This window comes from Grammomys surdaster, unplaced genomic scaffold (genome assembly GCF_004785775.1).
Source record: "Grammomys surdaster isolate TR1022 unplaced genomic scaffold, NIH_TR_1.0 269, whole genome shotgun sequence".
NCBI lineage: Eukaryota > Metazoa > Chordata > Mammalia > Rodentia > Muridae > Grammomys > Grammomys surdaster.
In genome coordinates this window covers 2284765-2305719 of record NW_021604710.1, presented here as the reverse complement: position 1 = coordinate 2305719, position 20955 = coordinate 2284765, and the positions used below count along the sequence as shown (strand labels likewise).

Sequence of the window (20955 nt, the reverse complement as noted above, 5' to 3'; positions counted from 1 at the left end):
AAGAAGAAGAAGAAGAAGAAGAAGAAGAAGAAGAAGAAGAAGAAGAAGAAGAAGAAGAAGAAGCAAACACACCCAAGAGAAGTAGACAGAAGAAATAATCAAATTCAGAGCTGAAATTAATCAATTAGAAATAAAGAGAACAATACAAAGAATCAAGAAAACTGAGAGTTGGTTCTTTTAAAAAAATCAAGATGACAAACCAGTAGCCAATCTAACTAAAAGGCACCCAAACAGTATCGAAATTAATAACAACAACAACAAAAAAAAAAATGAAACGGGTAACATAACAACGAAACTGAGGAAATTAAAAAAATTTATCAGGTCTCAATTCAAAGCCTGCACTCCAGAACACTGTAATATCTAAATGAAATTGATGATTTTCTAGACAAATACCATTTACCAAAGTTAAATCAAGATCTGGTAAACTATCTAAACAGTACTATAACTCCTAAGGAAATAGAAGCAGTCATTAAAAGTCTCCCAACCATTAAAAAGCCCAGGGCCAGATGCTTTTAGGGTGAAATTCTACCTGATTTTCAAAGAGCTAATATCAATACTCCTCAAACTACTCAACAAAATAGAAACAGACGAAACACTACCTAATTTATTCTATGAGGCCAGAGTCACTCTGATACCTAAACAACAAAAAGACTCAACAAAGAATTTCATACCAATTTCATTTATGCTCATAGAAGCAAAAATATTCAATATAATTCTTGCAAACTGAATGCAAGAATACACCAAAACCATTATTCACCAAAATCAAGTAGGCTTCATCCCAAGTATACAGGGATGTTTCAATATATGAAAAACAATCAATGTAATCAACAATATATAATAAAACTGAAAGAAAAAAATCACATGATCATCTCACTATATGTTGAAAAAGTCTTCAAAATATCCAACACTCATTCATGTTAACAGTCTTGAACAAGATCAGGGATTTAAGGTACATCCCTAAGTATAATCAATGCAATATACATCAAGCCAGTAGTCAACATCAAACTAAATGGAGAGAAACTGAAAGCAATCTCACTAAAATAAGGAACAAAACAATGCTACCCATTCTTGCCCTATCTATTCAGTAAAGTACTTGAAGTTCTAACTAAAGCAATAAGACAACAAAAGGAGATGAAGGGGATACAGATTGGAAAGGAAGAAGTCAAGGTATCACTATTTGTAGATGCTATGATAGTATATATAAGCAACCTGAAAATTTCTCCCAGAGACCTCCTACAGATGATTAATAACCTCAGCAAAATGTCTGGATGTATAAAATTAATTTGAAGAAATCAGTAGCCCTCCTTTATACAAATGATAAATAGGCTGAGAAAGATATCATGGAAACATCACCCTTCACAAAGCCCCTAATATTAAAAAAAAAAAAAAATCTTGATGTAACTCTAACCAAGCAAGTGAAAGAAGTATATGACAAGTCCCTAAAGAAAGAAAGAACATCCTCAGAAGATGGAAAGAACTTTCATACCCATAGATCAGTAGAACTGACATAGTGAAAATGGCCACCTTACCATAAGCAATCTATAGATTTAATATAATTCCCATCAAAATTCCAACACAATTTTTATAGACCTTGAAAGAAGAGTTCTCAACTTTATATGGAAAAACAAAAAACAACCTGAACAATAGAAGAACTTCTGGAGGTATCACCACCACTGATATCAAGCTGTACTACAAAGCAATAGTGATAAATACTGCATGGCATAGGCATAGAAACAGACAGGTTGATCAATGGAATCGAATCAAAGACCCAGAAATAAATCCACAGACATATGAACTCTTAATTTTTGACAAAGAAGCCACAACCATGCATTGGGGGGTGGGGGGGGGAAGTATCTAAAACAAGTGGTGCTGGTCTAACTGAGTGTCTTTATGTAGAAGAATACAAATAGATCCATATTTATCACTCTGCACAAAACCCAAGTCCAAGTGCATCAAGGATCAAGGACCTCAACATTAAACAGATGCACTGAATATAATGGAAGAGAAAGTGGGAAATACCCTTGAGTACATTGGAACAGGATACAATTTCCTGGACAGAACACCAATGGCTCAGGCTCTAAGACCAACAGTTGATAATTGGGCCCTCATGAAACTAAAAATCTTCTGTAAGGCAAGACACTGTCAATAGGACAAAACTACAGCCTACAGTTTGGGAAAAGATCTTTGGCAACTCTGTATTTCACTGAGAGCTAATACCTAAAACATATAAAATACTCAAGAAGTTAGACTCCAACAAACCAGATAACCCAATTAAAAAATGAGAAACAGAGCTAAACAGAGAATTCTCAACAAAGGAATTGCAAATGACTGAGAAGTACTTAGAGAAATGTTCAACATCCTTAGTCATCAGGGAAATGGAAATCAAAACAACCCTGAGATTCCATTCAGAACATCTAAGATCAAAAACTCAAGCAACAGCAGATGCTGTCAAGGATGTGGAGAAAGAGAACCAGTCTTCCATTGCAGGTGGGAGTGCAAACTTGTACAACCACTCTAGAAATCAGTCTTTCCAGAAAATTATATAGTTATACCTGAAGACCCAGCCATACTCCTCCTGAGCATATACCGCAAACATGTTCCACCATACCACAGGGACATGTGCTCTACTATGTTCATAGCAGCTTTTTTGTAATAGGCAGAAATTGAAAACAACCTAGATGTCCCTCAACTGAAGAATAGATACAGAAAAATGTGGTTCATTTACATTTACACAACTGAATACTATTCAGCTATTAAAAATGAGGACATCATGAATTTTGTAGGCAAATGGATGGAACTAGAAAATAAAATCCTGAGTGAGGTAACCCAAACCCAAAAGGACATGTACTCACTGATAGGTACACATAAGCCATAAAGTACATGAGTCATATAATAAATCAGACAGACCCAAAGAAGTTAAACGAGAAGGAAGGCCCAAGTGATAATTCTTGAATCTCACTTAGAAGAAGGAATAAACTAGTCATAGAAAGCAGAGGGAGGAAGGGGACTGGGAGAGAGAGGGGATAGGAGAGGAATGGGGGAATCACGATCAGTTGTGGAGTAGAGACAGGAGGGTAAGCCAGAGTGAAAGGAGAATGAATGAAAATCTACAGCTACAGTGGTGGGGGATCTCTAGGAAGCCCCAGAGTCCTGGGACAGGGGAGGCTACCAGGAGTCAATGCAGGTGACCTTAGCTGAGATAACAACAATGGGGAAATGAGAACAGAAGAGGCCACCTCCTGTAGCCTCTTTATCCCACAGTGGAGGGATAAAGACACCAACCCACCCACAAAACTTTCAACCTAAAATTTGTCCTGCCTAAAGAAAATATAACGACAAAGATGGATCAGAGATTGAGGGAATGGCCAACCAATAACTAGCCCAACATGACACCCATCCCATGGGCAAGACCAATCCCTGACACTATTTATGATATTCTCTTATGCTTGCAGACAGGAGTCTAGCATTACTGTCCTCTGAGAGGCTCTATCCATCAGCTGACTGAAACAGGTACCAACACCCATAGCTAAACTCTGGATGAATAGTCCTGGTCAGGGACTATTATGGAAGAGTTAGGAGAAGGACTAAAAGCCCTGAAGAATTGCTGGAGTTATCTCCAATTTCAAGTTGTACTACAAAACTATAATAATAAAAACAGCATATTTATTTTTTTGGCACAAAAAAAACCCCAGAAACATTAATCAATGAAATCAAATTGAAGGCCCATACATAAATCCACACAGATATGGACCTCTTATTTTTGATATAGAAGAAAGAAACATTCATTGGAAAAAGACAATGTCTTCAACAACTGGTGATGTTCAAACTGGATGATTACATGTAGAAAAAATGCAAATAGGTCCATACTTATCACCCTGCACAAAACTTGACTACAACTGGATCAAAAACCTCAACATAAAACCTGATACAATGTATCCAATAGACGAGAAAGTAGAAATTAGCCTTAAACTCATTGGCATAGAAGAAGACTTCCTGACCCAAACACTGATAGTGCAGACAAAAACAAATAAATGGGACCTTTTCTAACTGAGAAGCTTCTGTAAGGCAAAGGTCACCATTCAGAAAAATGGCTATGTACATAATAGAAAAAGATTATTAACAATTAAACATCCATAGAGAGCTGGGGATATGAAACCTGAAAAGGCCACCACCTGTAGCCAGGCAGGAACCCCAGTGACATGATAGAGACACCAACCCACCCACAAAACTTTCAACCCAAAATTTATCCCATCTACAAGAAATTTAGGCATGGGGGACAGAGCAGAGATTGAGGAAATGGCCAATTACTAACTGGCCCAACTTGAGACCCATCCATGGGCAAGCACCAATCTTTGACATTAATGATACTCTGTTATGCTTGCAGACAGGAGCATGTCGTCCACTGAGAGGCTTCACCCACCAGTTGACTCAGACAGATACAGACATCCACAGCCAAACAGTGGATTGAGCTTGGGGACTCTTATAGAAGAATACAAGGAAGGACTGTAGGCTCCAAAGGTATTGGAACTCCACAGGAAGACCAACATAGTCAACTAGTCTGGAACCTCAGAGTCTGAACCACCAACCAAAGAACATACATAAGCTGGACCTAGACTTCCACACACATATGTAGCAAATGTGCAGCTTGGTCTTCATGTAGGTCCTGAACAACTGGAACAGGGACTACCCCAAAAGCTATACGTGGGATATGTTCTTCTAGGTGGTTTGCCTGGCCTGGCCTCAGTAGGAGAGGAAGCTCGTAGCCTCACAGAGACTTGAACTACCAGGGTGGGAGGATATCCAAGGAGAGGAGAACAGGAGGGACGGTAGGGGAAGGATTGTGGATGGAGGTGACCAGGATGGGAGCAGTGAGGGGGATATAAAGTGAATAAGTAAAAAATATATAATTAAATTTAAAAAATAAAACAAATTTTAAAAATAAAACAATTAAAACTCGGGTACAGATCCAAGTAGAATTCTCAATAGAGGAAAATGACTAAGAAACATTTAAAGAATTATGCACATCCACAGAAAAGCACTAATCAAAACTACTTTGAGATTTCATCTTTCACCTGTCAGAATAGCTAAGATCAATAAAACAAGTGACACTTCATACTGGCTTGGACATGGATCAAGGGAAATACTCATCTATTGTGGGTGGAGAGCAAACATACAGCCACAACAGAAATCAGTGTGGCAGTTCCTCTGGAATCTCAGAATCAGTCTACCTCAAAATGCAGATATACCACTCTTGGGCATATACCCAAAGGATGCTTCATCCTACAACAAAGACATTGCTCAGCCATGTTCATTGCATTCTATCCATAATAACCCAAAATTGGAAGCCGTCTAGATCTCCCTCAACAGAAAAAATAGATTTAAAAAAATATGGTACATTTACAGAATAGAGTATTACTCAGCTATTTTTAAAAAATGACATTTGCAGGCAAATGAATAGAACTAAAAAAAAATCATTCTGAGTGAGTTAACCCAGACCTAGAAAGACAAATATGACCAATGCTTTGTTCAACCATCATCAGAGAAGCTTCCTGCTGCAGCAAATTGAAACAGATTCAGAGACCCATAACCAGTCATTATGCAAAGGGTGAGAGACCTTGGAACACTCAACCCCAGATGGAATGTCTCCATCAAATCCCTTCCCTCAGAGCCCAGGGAACCCACAGAATGAGAGGCAGAAAGAATATAACAGCCAGAGGGGATGAGAGACACCAAGAAAATAAGGCCTTCTCAATCAACAAGATCAAAGAAAATAAGGACCTCTCAATCAACAAGGTCAAGGTTCTTATGCAGTCATAGAAATTGAAGCAGAAGGAACAGAACCTACACTGGCCTGGACCAAGTCCTCCGAGTATATGTTATAGCTTCCAGTTCAGTGTGTTTAATGAGATTCCTGAGTGTGTGAATGACTGGGTCTCTGATTCTTGTGCTTTCTCTTGGGTGCTTTCCCTTCTGTTGGTTTGTCTTGTCCAATTTTGGTGATCATTTTTGTTCTATCTTATTTTATTTGGTTATATTTTATTATTATCTCTTAGCAGCTTTTGTTTCTTTGTTTTGTTTTGTTTTGTTTTTAATGAGAAACAGAAAGGGAGTAGCTCTAGATGGGAGGGAAGATTGGGAAGAACTGGAAGGAAACAAGGTTGGTAACCATAATCAGAATATATTCTATGAGAAAAGAATCTATTTTCAATAAAGTGAAAAGAGAAAAATGGTACTAAGGCTTCTACTTGAAAAATACTCTATGGTCACTTAGATGCCAAGGTACATGAAGTTGTGTTTCTATATTTAAAACACTCTTTTTACGTAACATTTTACTAATCCAACTGATTCTTTCTCTCACACTGCCATTCCCAGTCATCTAGTGGTAAGTCAGATAGTTGATGGTTTACATCTATGGCATTCTCCATTTCCAATTAATCATAAGAGGTCATTCAAACGCAAAGCTACAAGACAAACTTGAAATGTATAATAATTTTTGGTGAGGTTTGGACACAAACAAATATTAAATTGCCATGTCATGGGTTTTAGCCTTTGAATGATGAATTAATCAGCATACAGGCATTGCTGAAGTGGATTGAAGTCTTACCAAGTAATTTTTGAGTAGCATAAAACATGAGCTGCTGACACAGAATGGAAAATGAGTTAAAGAGAGACACTGTGAAATGAGAAACAGAGATAAGGCGTTAGAATAAATTATCTGTTCTGTCTGTTATTTGTCTTTATTTGAGGCTTTTAAATTAATTGTACTGAGCTAAATGCAAATGTGAAATTAGCATTATAAAGAGAACTCGAGATCTAAAATAGGTAAATATTTACTATGTGCCTAACATTTGATGTTACAACAAAAAGTGTCAAGCAAAGGGAGGATCTCAAGTGCTTACAAAATAATAAGATGTTTCAACCAGAAACGTTCTTGCTGGAGAGATGACTCAAGAGTTAAGTGCACATAAGCATCTTCGGAGGAGTTCAATCCCCAGCATCCATAACCACCTGACTCCAGCCCAGGGGACACATTTTCTGGCCTCTGTGAGCACCTGTGCTCACATGCACACACTTCCACTGACACTCATGTACACTCTAACACACAATTAAGACAGCTTTTGAAAAAGAAACGTTCTTATACATTCTTGATGGATGGCTTAATTTGTTTTTAAATTTTTTAATATTCACATATATATGTATACACATACACACACGTGGGTGTATGTGTATGTCTCCCATTATCTCCTACAAAATAGGCTAAAGGTACAAAATTCTGAGGCTACTTTAAGACATGTACCACTATGTGAACTCCGTTGAGTAAAGTACAAACAAGAATTGTACTGGATTCTGAGAACACACGTCTTCTGTCTTTGATCTGAGAAGTCGTTTAAGGATTCACTGCTATGTGAATTTGGCTTCAAAGAACAAATAGAATTTCAATAAAGAAGCTGCAGTGATGGATATTTTAAGATTCAAGAAGCAGCTGGCTTAAGGAAGTCACAGAAGGCTAGCCCCAGATGCAGGTGAGCAGAACCTTCATGGAGAGTAGCTGACTATTTAGTGGGCATTAATGAAGTCAATCACTGTGTTTTTCACGAATGATAAATTCCTATAGAGGAAATAATGAGATTAAGAGTTTGTCCTGGGGTTGGAGAGATGGCTCAGCAGTTAAGAGCATTGGCTGCTCTTCTAAAGGTCCTGAGTTCAAATCCCAGCAACTATGTGATGACTTACAAAATCTGTAATGGGATCTGATGCTCTCTTCTGGAGCGCACTCATACATTAAAAAAATAAAAGTTAAAAAAAAAAAAGAGTCTGTCCTGAAAGTCAGACAGACTTGGGATTGACACCAGAAAAAGTTAATTAACCAGCATTTTCATGTTTCTTCTCAAATGCAATTAGTAATCAATTCTTAAGAAACTTAAAGGAGACATACATAGGGTGTCCACCCATAGTACATAGTATTAAAGTTATTATTTATTTATTTATTTATTTATTTATTTTGCCATTGGAAAGTAATAGGATATCAAAAGATTTGAATACAAATTACAATGTTTTCTAGAGCATTTGCTCTTTGTCAAGCATTTGACAAGTGGTAGCTCACAGAAGATTAGGAGAACAAACCCCTCACAATCACAGAGCTAGAACCAGGATCCATTTGGACACCAAAGGCAGAACACGAGTCACCTACCCACAGCACCACTCTTTGGCTGTGTAACAAAGTCCATAGCCAGTTCTCTGTCTCCAGTTCTTCTCCATGTGTGAAATGGAGATGCTGTCTCATAAAAGCAAGCCTCTGCTTCAATTAAATCTCATTTCTAAAAGAGTAGTGGGCCACTCTTGACTTCCCAGCTTCCCTATCTAGTTCTATGACTTCTTCGGGTCTAACTAACTACAAGCTTGGTGATACAGGACAATCGTTTGACCAACCTCTAGCGCTTACTTCCCCTTTCTGTCACATTAGGCCAATTGCGAACCATTATTGTGGGGATAAAATTAAATGATGTGTGTAGACATACACTGTGAACTCAGATTTCGTGAGCTTTAGACTCCATAGTATAAAGTATGCAAACTACGAATTACCCTAATAGAAGGTAGGGAATGTCGATTTCTATGGAAGGACATTAATCCCAGACTTTTGTCACCTCACTCAGAATTCCCCATTTCAATGACAAGTATTTCCTTCTTAAAATTGTCATAAATGTAACACTAGGCTCGAAGCCTCCAAGAAGGTTCTGGTGTGGTTCTGTGGGAAAGGGCCTGTCTAACATGAGCATTTGCCAATATGCTTACACCCTGAGTTTCTACTCCCAGAAACACAGTTGGGGGAATCTCAAAGAGTTTTTCTTTATTTCTGGACCCTGATATTGTAAGACTCTAGCAACCAGGGCCTTAGTTTACCTGAGACCCCCTGAGTGAACCATGTAGAGACGAGAGTCACTGCAAAAAGCAAGAGGAATTTTTAATGCTCCAACACATGGGGATCGTCCTACACGGAAGGTGGAGTGGTGACCATAAACTGCCCATTTAGTCGGTTCTTATACTGTTTAAGGGGTAGACTAGAGAAACAACGACTAGGCACATTATTATTGTCAGAACAGTGTGACTTTTAAACTGACTGGTCTTTAAGGAATGAGGTGGCAGGGGTTTCCCTTGCCTGTGGGTGGCTGACAGTCATCTTGTGGAACGTGGGTGGCTGACAGTCATCTTGTGGAACATGCTTGACCAGCAGGTCGGGTTTTCACTTCGGTTGTCTGAGGGATGTTGATTAGCCTCTCTCTCTTTTGGAGCCATTCCTGAGCTGACTGGAAATGCTAATTAGCCTCTCTGTTCCTAAATTGATCTCCTCAATATCAGGCCTGCTTTTCCTTCTGGGACTATTGTAGGGCATCGTACTCTGCAACTAATGAGGTAAAAGCTGCAGCCAATTGAGATAAAAGCAGCGGCCAATGGTATAGAGTTAGTGATAAATAAATAAAATAAATAAATAAATATAAATAATCAGAAATAGGAAACATTTTCCTGTTACGATGAGTGAAGCAGTGACTTGGCCTATTCTTTCAGCCAATGTTCATTGAGCATTCATTGTAAGCCAAGCACAGTGATGTATTGGAAATGCAGAGATGAGTAAGATGCAGCCTCTGGTCCGTGTAAATAGGGCAGTCACAATGCACTGAACTGTTTGAGAAGATGAAACTCTTCTGCCTTGCACAGTTCAATAGGCAAGCAACCTTTGAGCTAGACATTTAAAGATGTGACCAAGTGGAAAACTAATATATGTACAGAGGCCCAGTCATGAAGAGCGTGACACACAGGATGTGTGTGACCAGCTACACTGTCTGCATAGGGCCTTTCTAGCCCTCATCACATCCACACACTAGGATCCCAGAGCTACTTCACAGTTTTCACTGAATCAACGCGCAGTTTTGAACTTAAGTAGGTCTGTTTACAAAGAAAAATTCAATTTACTGTACTAATTAGCAGTGTTTATCTTTTAAAATGAATTCATAGTTACGTAAATATAAGTAATGAATAAAATCATTAATTCTTGTACTTTTACAAATTCTTTCTTTGAGGCTCTATATAAGAATTAAAGTAAATTCATGGGAGGCTGTGGAGGACACTTGCTGCTCTTGCAGATGGCTGAGATTCAATTCCCAGTTGCCATGGCTGTTCACGAATCATTTGTAACTCATGTTCCACAGGAACAGACGCCCTCTTCTGGCCTTCTTCAGTACTGCATCCATGTGGTACACAGACATCCACGTAGGCAAAATACCCCATATACATAAAATGATATAAAAAATAAAATTTAAAAATAAATAAGTCCCTGGGCTGGCAATATGATAAGAATATTTGCCTAGAATATGCAAGTCCCTGAATTTGGTTTCTAAGATTGTCTAAATAAATAAATAAATAAATGTTAATTTATAAAAGTATTTAATACAGAACCTTTAATAAAGCAAAAAAGCATAATATAATCAAAGCAAAAAAAAAAAAAAGTACTTCACTGGACACCAATGATGTGCATTTCACAGTCTGCATTAAACCAATTGTGAGTGCAGCAAGTTCAAGGGGTGAAGTCAGTCTGCCCAGCAGAGCTATAGAATGTTTAACCTACCTCAGAGGTTTTCAACCTGTGGATCTTGACCTCTTTAGCAAACTTCTATTTTCAAAAAATAAAATTACACTCATGAAGTAGCAACAAAAATAATGTTGTGGTCGGTGGTCACCACAACATGAGGGACTGTGATATAGAGTGGCAGCATTAATTAAGAAGGGTGAGTATAACTGGTCCAGATGGCCTCTTAGCCACCACACAAACTAATTATCATTCTTTTACTAAAGCCCTGGGAGAAAGTATTTTGTCCAAGATGGCGAAGATAAATCTAGAATTGGGGATTTGCTCTTTCTTATGCACTGTTCTTTCCTGAACCATGTGGGAGTAGATTTCTCTTTCAATACTTAATGATTCTGATAAATAAATTTATAGATCTCAAACTTCAGCATGAGTCATCTAGAAACTTGCTTAGGAAAAAAAAAACAGTTCAATATGCCCTGTCCTCTGGAAATAACATTAATATTTTAAATAACACTAATAAAATTCCTAATTTCAGTCTACTGACTAAAGACTTTTCTTTAAGTGAATAATAATAATGGAACTTCTAAATAAGCTATATGGAGACAATATGGATTCATCTCAGCCATGCTGAAAAAAAAAAAGCCACCAAAACAACCAGAAAGAATTAAACAAACACAGAAATAAAGCAAAAGGTTCCACCTCCCCATACCCTAAGCATAAATAAAGGGAGACCACTCAGTAGATATACGCTGACAAAAAATCCTTGGGGGAAAGAAAATTGAAGGATAAACAGGTATTGAATTACCAGAGCACAGACAGCGGACGTGAAGAGCCTACAGGCTGCGCTGTGAAGAAGACAAACACAGAAGCAGAGATTCGGGACAAAGCCAGCTGGGGGATAGATTCCAGGTGAGAAAGCAAAGAGAAGGGTTCTGAGCAGGCCTAAATGAGGACCAATCAGGCTCTGAGGACACCCCTCCCTCCAGAGCCAGGCTAGTTAGTGCCTCTCTTGGGTGATTAAACCAATAACCGCTCTGCACTTGAGATTCCAGTAGCAGCTGAAGGCTGTGCTCACACACAACTTAAATGAGACTGTGTGTGGTAATGCACGGAGCCTTACCTCCTGTCTCCCATGCCGTCTCAGGCAGGTGATAAGAGAATCTTTGTAACAAGCCAGGCTGGAAATGGGGACTTACAAATACTGACATTGAGTGTCTCTTACTCAACAGACCCTCCTGTGAGGCTGCTGACTTCAGCCTCACACACACCAAAATCTTCCTCCCACCCAGGCTAGCCCTTTCTTTGGTCCATTTCAAATACTCATAGACAATGGATAGTTTAATATTTTAAGGAATATGACAGAAATAGAGACACAATTTAAAGTATATGACGAGATACAGACACTAGCAAATATTAACTGAAGTTGTGATTAAATCATTTTAAGGTACAATTTATCTATCTATCTATCTGTCTGTCTGTCTGTCTGTCTGTCTGTCTGTCTATTTATTGTACATGTGTGCTTTATCGGCAGGTACACCTGCATGGTAGAAGAGGGCATCAGTTCCTAGTATAGATGGTTGTGAGCCACCATGTGGTTGCTGGGACTTGAACTCAGTACCTCTGAATGAGCAGCAGACAATGCTCTTAACCACTGAGCCATCTCTTTAGCCCCCAATTAAGTCATTTTTTAAGAGAAAATGTTTTATTACTTAAATAAGCATAGATAACTAGAAAAAAATGAGGGTGATTTAAAGATCATTCGAGGGCTGATAATCCTAGCTACTTGGGAGGCTAAGGCTGAATAATCACAAATCACCCTTCCTGAGATCCAGAGCAGGCTCCAGGCTAAACTGGAACACATACTGAGAACCTGCCTCAAAATATTTTTTAAGTGTTACAGAAGTGGGTATAGATCAGTGGTACAGCATGTGCAAAGCCCTAAGTTGCATCCCTACATCCCTAGTGCCAAGAAAAAAAAATTCTTTAAAGATATAAAATAATAGTAAAAAAAAGTTTTCCTTCTTAACCCTAGATTCACTAATCTTCTAAATCCTTTCTTGGAGAAGTAAACCAGTCTACATCCTTTAATGTTTTTTATCTGTTTTTGAAGTCACATCTCTATTCGACATAGCATGTTTACGTTAATAATTCTTTCCTTTTCTGTGTTACACATTATTTACTGATTCTTCTCCTTGAGAAAGGAAGCCAAAATTCCAGCACATTGCTTCCTCCACCTAACATAGCAGAATTCTTTAGATTAAATCAGTAACTAATATTAATGTTATTGTGAATATGCACTATGATTTACCAAGGCAATGCATACTATTATGGCTCTTTTCCTATTCTTGTAAAATTATTTGCTCTCCTTCGATTACAGGTTAATTCCTAATCTTTTGTTTTACAGTTTGCCTTTACTTTCTATAAATCTTTCAAACTCTCAGTTTGTATAGAGCTGAAAGTTGAATTTAAGGCCATACACATTCTCCCAATAACCACCAACTCTCTCCGTAGTTCTAACTCTGTCGTATTTCCCTCATACCCTGTTTAAGGCTTCTCCTAGAAATCAGGGTCAATTGCAACATTCTGTGGCCTACCCTTTTCTTGTTCTCATCATAGGTGACCTTGATTTTCAGATAACTCATATTAACCTCCTCCAATTCAGTCTAATTTATTTCTTGTGGTTGTAGTTTGCTATCCTGGTGTAGTATGAACAGACTTACACTTACACTTAAAATCTAACTTGGGCACTTGTCAAGTGTGTGGTCTAGTGTCAGGTAAAAGTTCTGGCTCTTCGTTCAGTATCGTACAGCAAGGACCATGGAAGAGGCCTCTTCATGAAATACTCATTTGTTTCATGCATCTTATCAAAGCCCTGGGTGCTATTCTAAGCTTCTTACAGGCATTGTCTCCCTTAATCCTCACAAAAGCCTTAAGAAGTCGACAGATTTACAAACCCCATGATCTATGAAGATTCAGAGGGAGAGTGAATAATATACAAAAGGTCGAAAGGCGGACAAGGAGGAGGAACCAGAGCCGCACTCAGACTTCAAGCTACTACAGAACTCATATACTTTGTATGGGAATATCCACCCAGCAGAAAATAAACCTTGCTGCTTCTCGCAGACACTCTCATCCTAGGGTATCTCTGTACAGCATCGTCTATCTAAGAAGACACTGTTAAGGAACCCATTAGCGAGAACTCAGAACTGGGAGGCAGCCAGGCTGAACAGTAAGTGTCCCACCAAACAGACAGCAGCCTCACAGGCTGGCTCTAACAAGCATTCTTCACTGCATTATTTCACTAACTATTACATCCATTCTATAAAATGCTCACCCTTCATCCCCAGAAGGCCTGAGTTGTAGCTTCTTATACCAGTCTAGTTTACTAGTAACCTGCAGAGTTTACTTAACCCTCTTTCACTGACATGCTGAAAGGATTAAGGAAGAATGTGAGTCCCATGTTACTGGTCATCTGAATTGTTGGGGAAGCACCGTGAGCAGTGGAAAAGACAATTTGATACAGGTACATATATATGTACGCCTCTTCTTGCAAGGCCTTTTAGCTAAGGGTCTAGATTTGACAAATACAAAAAGGTAGTGGATTTTTTCAGGTCCATGCCTGGTAGGCAATGTCTGCTCGAAGCCTTGAGCTCAGTTATCATTGTGGAAATGTCAGCTTTTTTTTCTGCTTGTCTTGTTTCTATTTGGGACACTGTAAGTCAATTATTATTATTTTTCATTTTTTTTTCATCTTAAGGGCCTCTGTTTAAATGTTCGCTTGTATGTTCCTCATTTGGATTATCTCTGTGCCCCACCACACACACACACACACACACACACACACACACACACACACACACAAGGCAAATCTTCTCTGTGGCTATTTCATTAAACTCTGCTATTTGCTTAGTGGATTTTTCAGTGGAACTTTTTCTTTCTGTCAGTTTTTCATACTAATTTCCATTGAAATAGCCTAAATTCTCATTTCTCTACTCTTAATCTAACTCTTTATATTTGCTCCCATGGTCTCCCAGCTTTCCTGATCTTGTATCTAAGCTGTCTGTCCTCTGGACCATTACAGGAAGAATCCTCCACAGGGGCAGCCATAGAAAGTCCCCTTCTTGTTTATTTCTTTCCTGTCTTTTTTCCTTTCTTGATAGCTGCAACTTTTGCAGCAAGAAGCAAGAAAACTGAAGATAATAGCATGAAGGTTTGTAAGATCACGAATGGAGAAGGAAGCAGAGCAAAGGTCCAGAAGATACCATTATCCAGAGATCAGTAACTTGTATTTAAGGCTAAAGACAGGACTGAGAAAAATAGACAGAGAAAGGGATAGATAGTGAGCCGAGTTAAGAGGAACTAAGGGGCTTCCACCAGACTGTTAAGAAGTGTGAACTTTATGACCTCAAAAGTAGAATGGTTTGCTACTCTACAGGTGATTGGGGATTAAGTGTTTGAAATAAAATTCTTCCCATAGGGAAAAAGCAGAATCTTGATGAACTTTCCACTGATTGAAAGTCAGAAAGATGATGAAGTAAATAGGCTTTTAACGCTAGGATGTGGGGTAGGTGGGCGGGTAGGTATTTTCTCTTCTCCCCTTGGAGTAGTGGGAGAGGGCAAAGAGTCTTAAAAATCATATTGTTGATCCAATTATATAATTATGATACTTTGAGATAGTTAGGGGTTTCTGTTGGCTTTAAAACTATTCAGGTGGATTGCTCTTGCTGTATATCCTATTTACATAATCCAGAGTATTGTGACAGCTTGAGTTTCCACATTATTTTTTTTATCAAGGGAACAATTTGAAAGACAGGAAATATGGATTCTGGCTAGGGGAACGGGATGCAGAAGGGGCTGAGCCAAGACAAACTATTTCTTTGTAAAGATTTTACAGAACAACCCCCCGCAGCTAAATATAAACGCTATCTCATAAAAACATACTGTGACTCTGCTCTGATCACCTTCTGCCCAGCCTGGCAATCTTTTCCTTACTTTCCATTTATATCCCAGGACTATGGGATAATAAACTATGTCTTGACCTCTTTAGACACCCCATGCTTTTCTCTATGCTATTATATTATTTGAACAGGTTCCATGAAATACCAAGTTCTCCAAGGTACATTTAAATGAGTTGGTTATATTTGTCTCCCAGTCACATTCTGTGCTTCTCCCAGTGTTTGTTACTCTTTGTCATCCTTCTAGGGCAGTTCAAAAACAGAAATATGTAAACTTACAGGAGAGCAATAGTAAACAATGAACATGAGCAACCCCATACATTGCAATGATACACAGCAGGAAATCTATCCAAGGCTTCCTTACTCAACAATCTGCCCTTATCACTAATGGTCAAGTCATGTGATAAAGATAGAGATTTGCCAAGGTTCTCAGTTTCTTGTTATTGTGTTAAATTTCCAGTTTGTGACAGGAAATAGCCTAGGATTTATAAGCTTTGTAGGCTCTGGCAACTCATTAACTCTTACAGCCAATCTGACATTGGTGAGAGGGGAATGGTAATTGCTTTCGTGTCTCAGGTAAGTGGAACAGTAAACAAATAAGCATATTCCTCAATAAAGAACACATTGCTACTGCTATGACTGTTGATGTGACTGTCTATCTCTGTTTCCACATAGGAAGCATCAATCATTGGCAATGTCAACAAGCACTAACAGTTGCTAATCGTGCACTATGAAGAGCAGAAACTCATAGATTCAAAGCAGCAAAGTGCTATGGCAAGGCTACCTGTATGTATGTAAGGTACACAGGGATGTCAACATGTATGTAATATGCTTATGTACATGTGTTAATATGTATCATCTGTGTAATACAGAGGAAGAGGGATGCAGAAGGGGAATAGTTTTCACCCCATAATGCACTTGAAACAGAATAATGGCTTTCCGAGTGCTGTAGACTAAATTGCGTCCACTACACACACCAAAGTTCATGTTGAAGCCCTAATCCTCTGATATGAGTGTGTCTCAACAGTCTTGCGACTAAGGGAGCCCATAATGCTGAGTCCCTTATTTCAATAAGACTGCCTCCTTATACAAAGAGGAAAGAGATCAGTAAGTACTCAGAAAAACAGAGAAGGACACATCAAGAGGACACCCAACTACAAACTAAAATAGAGGCCTCACTAAAAGGCATTCCTGCTAACACCAAGCTCTTGAACCCCAGCACCCAGAACTATCAGAAAATAAACACACTGTTAAGTACGTTCCTTGGGTATTCCCCTCATTAGCCATAGCAAACTAACATACTAAATAACAGCAGTCTTCTTTGTCACAAAGCTTTCTGCAGCTCCAGAGGAAATAACACAGTCTGATCCTCTAGTCTTCGAGTATCCTATTTCTCCCTGTGTCCACACAAACCTTCCTACATCCCAGTACCCAGGAGGAAGCCTACGTGTCAATGTCCTTCTCTGTATTTGCCTGAAGAGCAAATATTTATATCTGAGGCCTTTGTCTGTTTATGAAACTTCTTTCTGTGGATACACAAGTAGCAAATGTACAGCCATGTTTCCAACCCAGGGAAGTCCACCTCTAACATGTACACACTTTGATTAGAGCCAGCTTCCTTCAAAAGTCTCACCAAGATGGCATATATGAGGAAATCATAAGGCTGGGCTGAAAGCTTGGGCAAAAATTAAGCACAATCTTACGTTCAGACAGGAAATAAGCCAAAACCACTGCTTAAAGATAGATTTGCATAAAATAGAAAAAAAAAAAAAGGACCAGGTGCCTAGACAGAACTGCTTAATTTGATTTTCAGCATTGTCCTCTAATGCTGGATTTAAATAATTCACAGATGTACTGTTTGTTTTTATTTCCTTTTCAGCAAGATCAGATTTGACTTTCTCCCTTACCCCTTAGAAAAAGCATCTGTTTGGGATTTCTTAAGTTCCCAAGGCTAGCTCTAGAGTCTGAAATTAGCTGATGCATGGGAGGGATAGCCATGTGATTGCCCCTCTGCCGGCTTACCTACCTCCAGGCTATTAAGGTTACTGCTGACTATGCTGATAGGAAGAACAGCACAGTCAGATTCTACTTTACTCCTGGAACAAGGGGAGAACATGTAAAAAGTGGAATCTGACCCACCAGCTCCTTCCTGTTGTCTTCTTTTGTTAACATAGAAATCTTTCTTTTTCCAAAGCTTTGAGTTTCTAAACGCCCAGGAACACACGTCTTCATGACTTTATCACTTTGTTAATGCTCTGGAGATTCCTGTTGCTAATTGGTGGTTTTTTTCTATGTTAAGATTGTAAACAAATAGACATTAGTAAGATTTTTAGTTGTTGCCTAGTTTTAGCTCATGCAAAATTATGCTTATTTTTCATTTTATTACATGTCCAACGAAGACAGAAAGAAAACATCATTTATCTACTACTGATTTTTCATTCCTGAGTATTTGACAAAGGAGAAGGAAGGAAGTGATACGACTCACCTTTCAGAACTTACAGTTGAGCATTTGTTTTCTGTAATTTAGGATATTGGACCCAAACTCAAACTGCTTTTTATCCCAGGTCTCAACATGCTCTTCTTTAAAAAATAAAAATAAAAACCAAGGATGAGTGAGTTAGTCATTTATTTCATGACTGTAACCAAACTCTTAACAGAAACAACTTTAGAAAGAAAACTTTTATTTTTTGATTGATTGATTGATTGATTGATTGGCCCATGGCTTCAAAGGACGCTATCCCTGGTCAGCTTGCACATGAGGTTGGGCAGAACATCACAGCAGCAGTAGCATGTGTTCTTGGGAAGCAGAGAGGGGTAGACTAGAGATGGAGCCAAGGTGAGAAATGGCCTCAGAGACATTTGACAAGTGACCTGCTCCCTCCAAGTCCCCTCCACACCTGTCACCACCTGGCTATCACATGATGGATTCATGAAGCGATTAAAACAGATTGATGAGGTCAGAGTCCCCAAGATCTAGCCCTTCCTGGAAATAACGTCAACGGTTGTAACCACAAGTGAGCCTCGTGTGAGGCTCTTTTAAAATTCATCATATTGACACTCAAGTTAACCTCACAGAGGGCATCTGACACACTGCAAAGTAACTTAATTTTGTTTTTTAACACACCATTGATTTAGTAAAGTTTGTAAGACTCTGAGAATTGTCACAGTCAAGGTTGGCTCTTTAGGAAAAACACTATCCTAATTACCCAAAATAGGTAATTATTTCAAAATACTTTTAAAATATTACAATGAAAGTATCTACCTAGTTATAATTTTTAAAAGTGTTTTTCCCTTTTTAAACTTCAGACCCATATACAATGTATTTTAGTCTTATCTATCTTCCTTCCACACCCCTCAATTTTTTGTCTTATGATTTCTATGACTTACTGAGTCCAATTTGAACAGTCTATATTTACATAGATGAAGGGCCATCCACTAAAGAGTGGACAATCGATAAGAGGGCACAACCCTGACTAAAACTGACTTTCCTTACCCCCAACATGTTTCAACTGTTGTAGTTTTCAATAGGAGGGAGGGTCCTGTGAGCCATTTTCCATGCATGGTGAAATGTTGACTGACAGGCCCTGGGCCATGGTCTCTATGAGCACATGAGTGCAGTGGTTGTATTATGTCCAGAAGACACTACTTTAAGTCTTTACCCACAACTCTTGCAATCTTTCTGCTCCCTCCTGTCCAATGCTCTATGTACCGTAGAAGGAGTGATATGTGTGTGTGGGGGGGGGGGGGGTTGAGTACTTCACAGTCTCCTATTCTAAGTATTTTCATAAGTAATGAATCTCTGTATTAACTCATTCCACTGCAATTAGAGGCATCTCTGATGAGAGAAGAAAGCTGCATTCATCTATGGTTACAGGGAAAGTATTTAGAAGGCAGATTGATGCTATGCCTACTTGGCAAAATAATAGTAGGAAGATCTCCCCAAAGGCACAGAACTCTTACCATTTAATTAGGAGAGGATAGAGGACATTGATAACCCATGATAACACAATATGAACAAAAATTGGTTTCCAAACAAAGAAATGTATAAAGCAGAATTTGACATTAGAAACAAAAGATTCAGGATTTGCACATGCTGGAGGGAAGTGTTTGCACTGTGAAGGTGCCTAAGAGGATGGCAGAGATATTGGGAAGCCATTCCACTGACAACCTTGAAAATGTTTCTTGGTTTTTTTTTTTTTCAATCTTCTGGCTAAACCTGATCAATCTAATTATCATTAAAGTCAGAAGAAGGAAGATAATTAAAATTACCTACCTGCCTGGGTTTTCTCCATAAGAAATAGAGAAAGAAAGGTTGCATTGTAAGGGTTCGTGATTTGCTAAGAATGATACTCCAGATTCAAATTGTATGCAACAGCAAAGATCATTTATTCTGCAGAGAACCCACATGCACAGGTCCACCATACATCAGGATGGAAGACAGAAGTGTAGACTTTGCATGGTCAATTTAAAACCTATTAGGGTACGAGTGAGTGACTTTTACCTTTCTTTTCCTTGATTGGTTGATTCTATCTCCAGGTATAGATGCCTTGGTTAAGGTTCTGGGGCATTTTGAAGACTTTTGCTGATTAACTACACTTGGCTCAGGCTAGGCGATTGGACAGCTTCCTGATTGGCTGAGCGTAAGGGGTGTTTTTTTTCCTGGAATTGACTTGTTTTGGACTTTTCAATTCTGGGAAACAGAAACTTAGGCCTAGTCTCACAAACTTCCAGTTTGTACCCTGTCATGGAGTCACCCTGGCACTGACTTAACTCTGTCCTCTCAGCATGAATGTTTGCAAGGTGGGGTTTACTTTTCATATTTTTTGTAGTCCCTCATTGAGACGCAGGCGTGGGAGGTATGGCCTGCAAGCAAACACAGGGCTACTTGGGTAGGCTGGCTGTGTTCTCTGACTTGACTAGGCAAAGAGAAGGCATTACAGTTGCCTGCTCTCATTATGCAAGGAGGCAGCTTCAATTATATAGAAGCTTCCTGTTCTTTTTATTTTATGTCAAGAGTATTCCATCAACTATTATAACTATAAAGAATACAACAAGATTTTAAAAAAACAAAAAATATACAAAAATCAATAGTATTTCTGTACACTTGTAAGGAATGATATAAAAGTAAAAATTTTAAATTCATTTATAATAACACAAAAAGAATAAAGTACATCATAATAAATTAAATGAAAGCAGCACCAAAGGCATTAAACCTGTAATGCAGTCTGTAAACTACAAACCACCATGAAATATATTTTGAAAAGAAACAAGCAAATGTTCATAGATTAGAAAAATCAGTATTGATTAAAATGGGTATATTCCTCATTCATCTGGAGATTAGGTTTGATGTCTATTAGAACTATAGCTGCACCTGCCTAAACATACTAAATAAAAATAAAATAACAAGCAAGGAAGGAA

At 38.5% G+C, this 20955-nt stretch overlaps 1 long non-coding RNA gene across 2 annotated transcripts in view; it reads right to left on the bottom strand.

Moving 5' to 3' along the window:
• The window catches only part of LOC114628542, a 46778-nt gene extending 26821 nt beyond the window's left edge, over positions 1 to 19957 (bottom strand). Inside the window, exons 1-3 of one of the 2 annotated variants that reach the window (XR_003712484.1) lie at positions 19811 to 19957; positions 18023 to 18117; positions 7960 to 10237 (exon numbers count right to left, since the gene is read on the bottom strand). This is a non-coding gene — a long non-coding RNA (uncharacterized LOC114628542). Of the gene's footprint in view, positions 1 to 7959; positions 10238 to 18022; positions 18118 to 19810 lie in introns of those variants that run through there. The other variant, XR_003712485.1, reaches the window with a different exon arrangement.
• Between the last annotated feature and the right edge of the window lie 998 nt (positions 19958 to 20955).